Genomic DNA, 9003 nt, shown 5'->3' with positions numbered 1-9003 from the left:
CCTCGGGAAAGATCTTGGGTTTTTTAGTATCGCAGCGAGGGATCGAGGTCAACCCCAACCAAATCAAAGCCATCGAAGGGATTCCGAAACTCTTGACCACCAAGAAACAAGTCCAAAGGTTAACTAGTCACATCGACGCTCTATCGAGGTTCATCTCGCGGTCGTCGGATAGATGCCATAAATTCTTCGGCGTACTCAAGAAAGATAACGGCCTTGAATAGACTTCTGAATGCGTCCAGGACCTGCGATAACTAAAGGCATACCTATCATCTCCACCTCTGCTTTCAAAGCCCGAGTCGAAGGAGAGTCTCCTCGTCTATCTGGCCATATCTGAGGTAGCTGTAAGCGCAGTCTTAATTCGAGAAAACAAAGGTACGCAATCTCCCATCTATTACATTAGCAAAACACTCACCGACGCCGAGACGAGGTACCCACATCTCAAAAAATTGGCTTTAGCCTTAGTCGTAGCTTCATGAAATCTTAGACCATATTTCTAATGTCACTCCATCTCGGTCGTCACGACCTTCCCCCTCAGAAGCATTTTACATAAACCCAAACTATCGGGAAGGCTGGCCAAGTGGGCCATCGAGTTGAGCGAGCACGATATCACCTATCAGCCGTGAATGGCGATAAAATCACAAGTATTTTCCGACTTCAACACAAAGATAATGCCCGAAGTCGAAAGGGAGGTCATCCAAACCTCCCTCCAAACACAATACCTATGGGTCTTATACACAGATGGCGCATCCAACACGTCAGGGTCCAAAATGGGACTAGAACTCGAAGTCCCAACAGGCGAAGTGATTCATCAGTCCATAAGGTGCCCGGATATGACTAATAATAAGGTCGAGTATGAGGTCGTAATTGCAGGTCTAAGACTAAAACTCAAATATGGAGAAAAACGGTTCAAACTGCGTTGCGATTCCTAGCTCGTAGTCAATCAAGTCACGGGGACTTTCCAAATTAAGGAACAAAGGTTGCAAAGGTACCAGACCAAAATTTGTAAGCTACTACCGGAGTTCGACGAATGTCATCTCAACTAAATCCCACTGGAACAGAATGTCGAGGCAGATGGCCGCGCCAAACTAACCGTAGCCACCAAAAGCATCACAATCGGAGACAAAAATGTGGTCCACCTCCTCAACTCATCACTAGACCAAGTCGAGGTAAGAACCATAAACCTAACTTGGGATTGATGCAATCGTATTGTAGCATAATTGCAGAACAAAACATTCCCAAGCAACGAAAAGGAGGCCAAGAAACTAAGAATGCAAGCTGCCAGGTATAATATCCTCCGTAACGATCTGTACAAGAAGGCCTACGGCGGCCCTCTGGCGAAGTGCTTGGGCCTAAACCAAACTCAGAGTGTCCTCGAAGAAGTTCACGAAGGCCATTACGGGGCTCACTCCGGCAATCGGGCACTGGTCAGATGCCTCATACATGAAGGATATTACTAGCCCACCATGAAAAAGGATGTCGCAGGCTTTGTAAGGCGATGTGAACAGTGCCAAAAGTACGCCCCAGTGATCCACCAAGCAGGTGAATACCCCCACTTGGTCGCATCCCCTTGGCCGTTCATCAAATGGGGAATGGACAGCGTGGGGCCCTACCAGCGGGGTGAGGTAATGTACGATTCCTTTTGGTTTTAACTGACTATTTCTCTAAATGGGTGGAAGCAGGAGCATTCGACCAAATACGGGAACATAAAATAATTGCCTTTATAAGAAGAAACATTATTTGCCAATTCGGCTTTCCCAAAGAAATCAGCTGTGACCACGGACCCCAGTTCACAGGAAATAAAATCATTGAATTCTTAGAGAAATGGCACATCAAGAGGATACTCTCGACCCCGTACCACCCCGCTGGTAACGGACAAGCAGAATCATCCAACAAGTCAATACTAAACATCATGAAGTAGAAGCTCGAAGACTCCAAGGGACTGTGGCCGGAAATACTGTCGGAAGTATTGTGGGCCTATCGAACAACTCGAAAAACAAGTACAGGAAAAACGTCCTACTCTTTGGTCTATGGGACCGAGGCAGCAATACCAGTCGAGGTCAAAGAACCCAGCCTAAGGTACTCCCATGAGAGCGGCATGAGTAACGACGAGAGCAAAAGGCAGGAACTCGATGAAGTCGACGAACGAAGAGATATGGCCTACATAAGAATGGTCGCCCAAAAGCAACAAGCCGAATGCCATTACAACAAGAAAGCAAAGGTCAGGCCGCTCAAAATCGGGGACTACATACTAAAAGCTAAAACTCAAGCGAGCAAAGATCCCAGGGAAGGCAAGCTGGGAACAAATTGGAATGGTCCATATAAAATCATAGCCAAAGCAAACAAGGGTTCATTCCACTTAGAAACAATGGAAGGAAAGCTACTGCCAAACAATTGGAATATCAGCCACCCTAAATACTTTAACTTCTAAGAGAAAAAGTGTCCCCCAAGTCGTACTATTTTTTCCCTCACTTAAGTTTTGTCCCATTTGAGTTTTCTCAAGGATGTTTTTAACGAGGCGGCAAATACGAAGGTAGGGTCGTGGTTACTATTTCATTGCTCGGCCTCTCACTATTCTCCAGATCGACCAATGAAGGGACTAGATAGACAGGGACGGGACTGGAGAGCCAGTCAACACCCAAAATTCTGCAAATTTCTCCAAGAATGTAACAAAAGCAACAATGTCAAGGCAATAAACTTTACACTTTTCAGCACATCTTTCTCAAATTCAGGTTATGATCGACATTTCTCGAACTAACACCTGCCGGCTCTCGGCCATAATTAAATTCAGGTTATGTTCGACCTTGCTCGAAGTAACACCTACCGGCCCTCAGCCATAATTAAATTCAGGTTATGTTCGACCTTGCTCGAGCTAACACCTACCGGCCCTCGGCCATAATTAAATTTGGGTTATGTTTGACCTTGCTCGAACTAACACCTACCAGCCCTCGTCCATAATTAAATTCAAGTTATGTTTGATCTTGATCGAACTAACACCTGCTGGCCCTCTACCATAGTTAAATTCAAGTTATGTTCGATCTTGCTCGAACTAACACCTACCGGCCCTCGGCCATAATTAACTCAGGTTATGTTCGACCTTGCTCGAACTAACACCTACCGGCCCTCGGCCATAATTAAAGTTAGGTTATGTTCGACCTCCCTCGAACAAATACCTATCAGTCCTTGGATGCAATTTATTGAAAGGTCACGACCAAACAAGTCGACGACCTCATCCATGTTTCAATGCATAAAGAAAGAGCAAAGGCAGCCAAACAACAGAAGCAAAAAACATACAAGTGCAGAAAATAAACCACAGAAAAAGAAGCATATGTTCAGAACAACTTTAGCATTTCATACTTAAACATTCTTTACAAAGGCTCATGAAGACGCGGGCAGAAATACACAAGTTTACTAAAAAGGAAGAAGAAAAACTACTGATTGCCACCATCATGATCTTCTGCACCTTTACCACCATGGCCATCGATGCCCAGGCCGTCTTGATCCCTTCTAACCACCGCACATTCTCCCTCAAGGTATGCAGCATCATACCGGGCATTTTCTTCAAGATGGTCCACACCCCTATCCCCCTCGTCATCACCGGCCTCAGGTGTGGCGGGATCATATCCACAAGTGATCCGAGCCTCACGAGCCTTAACGCGAACAACATACAGGTCCAACTGAGCCTTGGCGTGAATTCATTTCTCATACAGGTCTCGAGGAACATTGGAAAAATCTGAAGTACAAGAAGAAGACGGTTGTGCAAGTAGTTGGGCCTTCTCAGCTTCTAAAGCGGCCACCCGATATTAGATGAGGGAGTTATCTTTCTCCAGCTCTTTGATCCTATACTCTAATCGATCCTCTTTTACCTTCGCCGCGGACTGGTCAATATCCCACTCAGCTCGGAGAGTCCTATTCGCCAACTCTAGCATCTTTGATTTCCTCCGAGCTTCCAAACGGGAAGACTCCGCCTTCTCAAGCTCACTCTCCTTCTCGGCGACTTCACCGTCCTCCATCTGAAGCCATCATTATTTCAATTGCATGCACAACTCGACCACTTGTGCCTGAAGGTCACCGCACTGGGCCTCTACGGCTTTGCTGACCTCAAGCTCCTCTTCCCTACTCCTCAATGTCCCCTCAAGGACACTACACTTCTCGATGACTCTCACCAGCTCGTTATCCTTCTCCTTCAACTCATCACGAAGGCCTGCATATTGCCCCCCCTCACTAAACCGCCTACAAAACTCGCGGTACTCGAAATATTTATTTTTCAACCCAAATATTTCCCTACGCTTATCCTCCCTTAGGGCACTTTCAATCTCCAAAATCACAGTTTGCAATCACAAAAAGAAAAAGAAGTAAGGCAAAAATAAAAGCGCCCCTGCTAACAAAGGCAAAATAGAGAAGGACAAAACACTAAACACTCACCCTAAGAGCAAGACCGGCTTTTCTCCTCGACAAGGTGACGTCATCCAATTCTTTGAGGGTCTTACCCTCTATTTCAGAGCAAAGAGGGCCGAGGGCAGGAACCACTTTCTTTGTGTTCTTCAACAAGTCGCGATCCATAGGGATCTCAATGGTTCTCGTAGACCCCTCCAACCTTATATCAAGTTGGGTAAAACCCTCCTTCATCATCTTCAGGTCGGTCGCATCAACGTCCGAACCCAACTCATCGCCTTCCTCGACAATGCCTTTACCTCTCTCGTTAGTCGACAAAGAATTATCAATAGTTGGCTAGGAAGTCGATGCCTTCTCTTACCTCGAAGTATATTGGAGCGAGAAGAAATAGCTGACACCGTAGATGGAGCAGAAGCCGAGGGCACAACAACTTTTCTTTTTTGGAATGAAGGGGCGGGAGCTCTCGACCTCCTCAAAGGTCCCCTAGCAGAAGCTAGGAAAAACACATGAAAAGGGGAATGTCAGCAAAATAAATGAAAAGAATAGAAAAGAAACTAAGACTCCAACAAAATAAGGGAATTACCAACTGAAGGGGGAGCCGGCCCAAATCTCTTGAAGAAGTCCAGCCACTCACGGATCCCCATGATGTGAGGGAGGATCTGACTAACCTAGTTGGAAATGTCTTTGACCAAAAGAGGAGGCGAGATCTTAGCTGCACAAAAAAGAGAAAGGACCAAAAATCAAAAACCACAACCAAGCAAGGGAGAAAAATCAGACACATACGAACAAGGAAGTTAGGTACTTACGAGTGCAATTCCAAACCTCAGGAAAACCATTGACGTTGGCCACCATGTCTTCGGTTCTGACGAAGAGGTAGTTTAACCAAAATTGGCGGTTAGCTTTGTCGTCCATCTTCACCACCAAGCACTTGCCTCCTCGGTGGCGAAGGTTTAATAGCGTCCCCTGTAAAAGTTAGGGGCAGACAGGTGTATTAAGTGTCGAAGTGTGAGTTCGACCCCGACCAGGTTGGCGAATTTGGTGAGCATACTTATGAGCTTGTAAACATATGGGGCGAGCTAGGACTGGCACACGCCATAATAACGGTAAAATTCCTCCGCCAGCAGAAGGAGAGTATAGACGACTTGGAAGGAGTTGGCGTAAAAGGCACAGTATCCGGGGCGATGGACCTGCACCGTATCCCACCCAACCGGGCATAATTTGAGGTGATCGGGGATGTTGTATTTAACCCTAAGTTCTCCCAATTTCTTCTCCTTCATCACTGACCGAAAGGATCCAGGGTCGGCGTCAGGGGATTTTGAGAAGTCAGACCTGATGTTAGGATTGCGAGGAATTATATCCTCCACCAAAGGGAAGCCTCCGTCCTCGATGGCGGCAGAAGCATTCCCCTCAAGAGGAGGGAGCACCATCGCTAAAGGGATCGCATCACTTCCCTCACTAGATTCGGAAGATACGTTAGTCATGTTTTATCAGAAGAAAGTGAAGTACGAAGCAATGAAGAATCGAAAACAATGAAAGCCCCTCGAATAGAGAGGAAAAGTGTCAAATTAGAGAGAAGAAAGAAAGAGATATGGGGTTTCGAAGCAGAAAGTTTGAAACTTCAAAATCATACCCTAACACCTCTATTTATAAGAACCTGGCACTAGAACCGAAAACGGTCCATCATTACTAGAACTGTAACCGAAGCGAAGATTCAATCAAGGGATACACGCGAAACGAAGCAACGCATCGGAAAAATGTATCATAATGACGCATGACGTCATCCTAATTTGTTGACAGTCCAACTCTAACAAATCAATCGGGAAAATCGAGACGTTTTGAAATAAGTGGTCCACATAGGGCCACGTTGCCGATTCTCTATGACCACCACGACCAGAACTGCTCGCTCAATTGTTTCAACCATAACGAGCAAATTCGCTCATCGACCCCTCCTGAAGCCGATCTCAATAAGCGGAGGGACTAACTGCAGAGGCGAAATCATAATTTGAAGTGTATGGGTTCAGAATTTTAAGACATGATCGCGGCCTCAAGATAATATACACAATCATAACACTAAGAAACGAGTACTAATATTTAATATATATTTAAAAAGTAACGACCACTTAACATAATATGTGACTATAAACATTATCGTTAAAATTGCACTTGACGACTTGTCATGTTTTGAAAAATAAAAAATGATCACATCATTAGGTAGGTCTTTAAGTTTCAATATTTTCTTCAGTGTATAAAAAATAAACAATCATTAAAAAAGTTACGATCAATGCAAAACTTCATAAAAGTAAAAGTTTTTTCTACCATTGTAGTAGCCAAAAAAAATATCAAATTTAAGCAAATAAACAAGTCTCCATATCTCGTGAATATTTGTTCTAAAAGTTCAGTGAATAATGAATACTAGTAGCATAGAAAAGCTTTTCTACTTTCCTTTTTTTTTTCTTTTTGCTAATATATGAAGAAGATTATCACATGTCACCAGCTAAATGTCCACATCCTTTTCTAGCCTAAACAAATATTGTTGTAAAAAATTTAAAAAAAAAATAAATTATTTTGTAGTCAACCATTACAAATTGAATATCTCACTTTAATTTGATTTTGCACAATAAAATAAATAGAAATAAAAGAGGTGAATAATTTAAATCTCTTAGTGCTTGTCAATGAAACTTTTGAAGTCATATATAAATATTATAAAAAATTATAAGTAATGAAAAAGAACAAAATATATGGTCCACCCTCCAATTAATACATAAATCATATTCACGTGGCAAAGCTTAGAAAAATTAAGAGATGTGTCTAAGATTTTAGGGGAAGCAGATAAATACAAATATAAAAAGTTGAAATTAAAAATTCAGCCTTTGGAATCAAAAAATTTAAAATCAAGTAATATTTACTTAAAAAATCAAAAGATAAAAGAAAGGCAAACAAATAAAACAAGATGGAATAGCAGGGATGGACCTTTAAGAAAAATATGACTGTACTTTTGATTTTGATTTTAAGTAATGACAAAAAATTTAAAAACCTTAACTCTTTCCCTCACTTTTCTTTTGATTTTGATCGGGGAATAACTCTCTCAAAGAAGTGAAGGACAGTTGAGGTTGTTTTGCATCTTTTGTCTTTTTCTTTTTTGCCTTAATAATAAGTTTGTGGATTTTTTCAAAAAAAAGGAAAAGGAAACGTAGTTAAAATGAGTAAAAATTGCACTGCTTCTGGGCAGTATCGAACACGCGTGGTCCATATGAATTGCCTCCGAACCCAGAACTCTTACCACAAAATCCAAAGCCTTTTTGTTACTAGGTTCGCCATTGTATATTTATATCCTTTCAGTAAATTTTTTAATGCAAATACAAGGTTCGAGAAAAAGTCACTGGGTTTGCCCGAACCCACATTCACTACTGTAGCTCCGCCCCTGACTAACTGTATGGATCAAAATCTGTCTCTATAGTATTTAAGTCGAGATAATACTACGGGAAGAGTTTTCAAGTCGACGTTAGTCGAAATGACCCAAGAAGCAGCAAAGTCCCTAGTCGAAGTGTCGACAAGAGCCGTAGACGAGATGTCAACAAGGGTCGAGGTCGAATATCGTTGATAAGAGGTATAACGGCTAGTTTTTCAAGATAGGATATTAAAAAAGGATATTGTAGTGGATATTCTCTGCATTTGTACTATTAGGGTTTCCTAGGAACATGTACCGTATATATATAAATAAATAAAAAAGACAATGATATGGCATGTGATATTCATTTGTAATAACACATTTTGACAAAAAGATTCTCTATTTCTCTCTTGCTAAGATACAAACACCACATTTTCACTAAGATTCTTGTCTATAGTATTCCATACTTTTTCATCAGATCCGAGAATAACTCGAATATTCAAGAATTTGTCTGTCGCTCATCATTGTCAGGAGGAACATCCATCTATTTCATTCTTTATTGGGTGAATAATTCCTCTCATTTACTTAAATGTCATTTATTGTTATTCATTACTATTGAATGCTACATTATTGCTCGTGCTATTGAATAATCTCATCTATTATTTATTGCACCCTTGAAAGTTTTATCTAGAAATATTATTATTAACTAGGTTTAACCCCTAATTACATAAATTTAATTATTTGAACTAAGATCTGTATTTTTTGAGCAGAAAATTGCACCAGTTTACGTTGTATATATCTTGGCAAAGAGTAAGCTATCTGAGTTCAATATGCATATTTCTGATCTACAGATTTTTTGCTTTGGAACTTAGTCTTCATTTGGAGATATAGAGAGTTTAGTTGTGTCCGGTGGTGGTGCTGCATAGCTTCAACGAGTGTTAATTGATGCCCTTTTGCGAAAAAATACACTATTTAAATAAGTAATTTTCTTATTTATATATATATATATATATATATATATATATATATATATATTATGTGTTGGATTTTCTTGACTTTTACATATATTTACTTCTTCTTCTTTTTTTAAAGAGAAACAACCACAATTATTTGTGCGTGGAGAAGGGAGTGGGGGAAAGAGGGGGCCAATGCAATATTATGTGTTACAAAATAATTTTGTCGAAAGTCAAAGAAGAATGAACATAATTAAAGTTACAACATAT

The sequence above is a fragment of the Nicotiana tomentosiformis genome, chromosome 5, assembly GCF_000390325.3.
Source record: "Nicotiana tomentosiformis chromosome 5, ASM39032v3, whole genome shotgun sequence".
Classification (NCBI taxonomy): Eukaryota; Viridiplantae; Streptophyta; class Magnoliopsida; order Solanales; family Solanaceae; genus Nicotiana; species Nicotiana tomentosiformis.
This window is presented reverse-complemented; position numbering follows the sequence as displayed.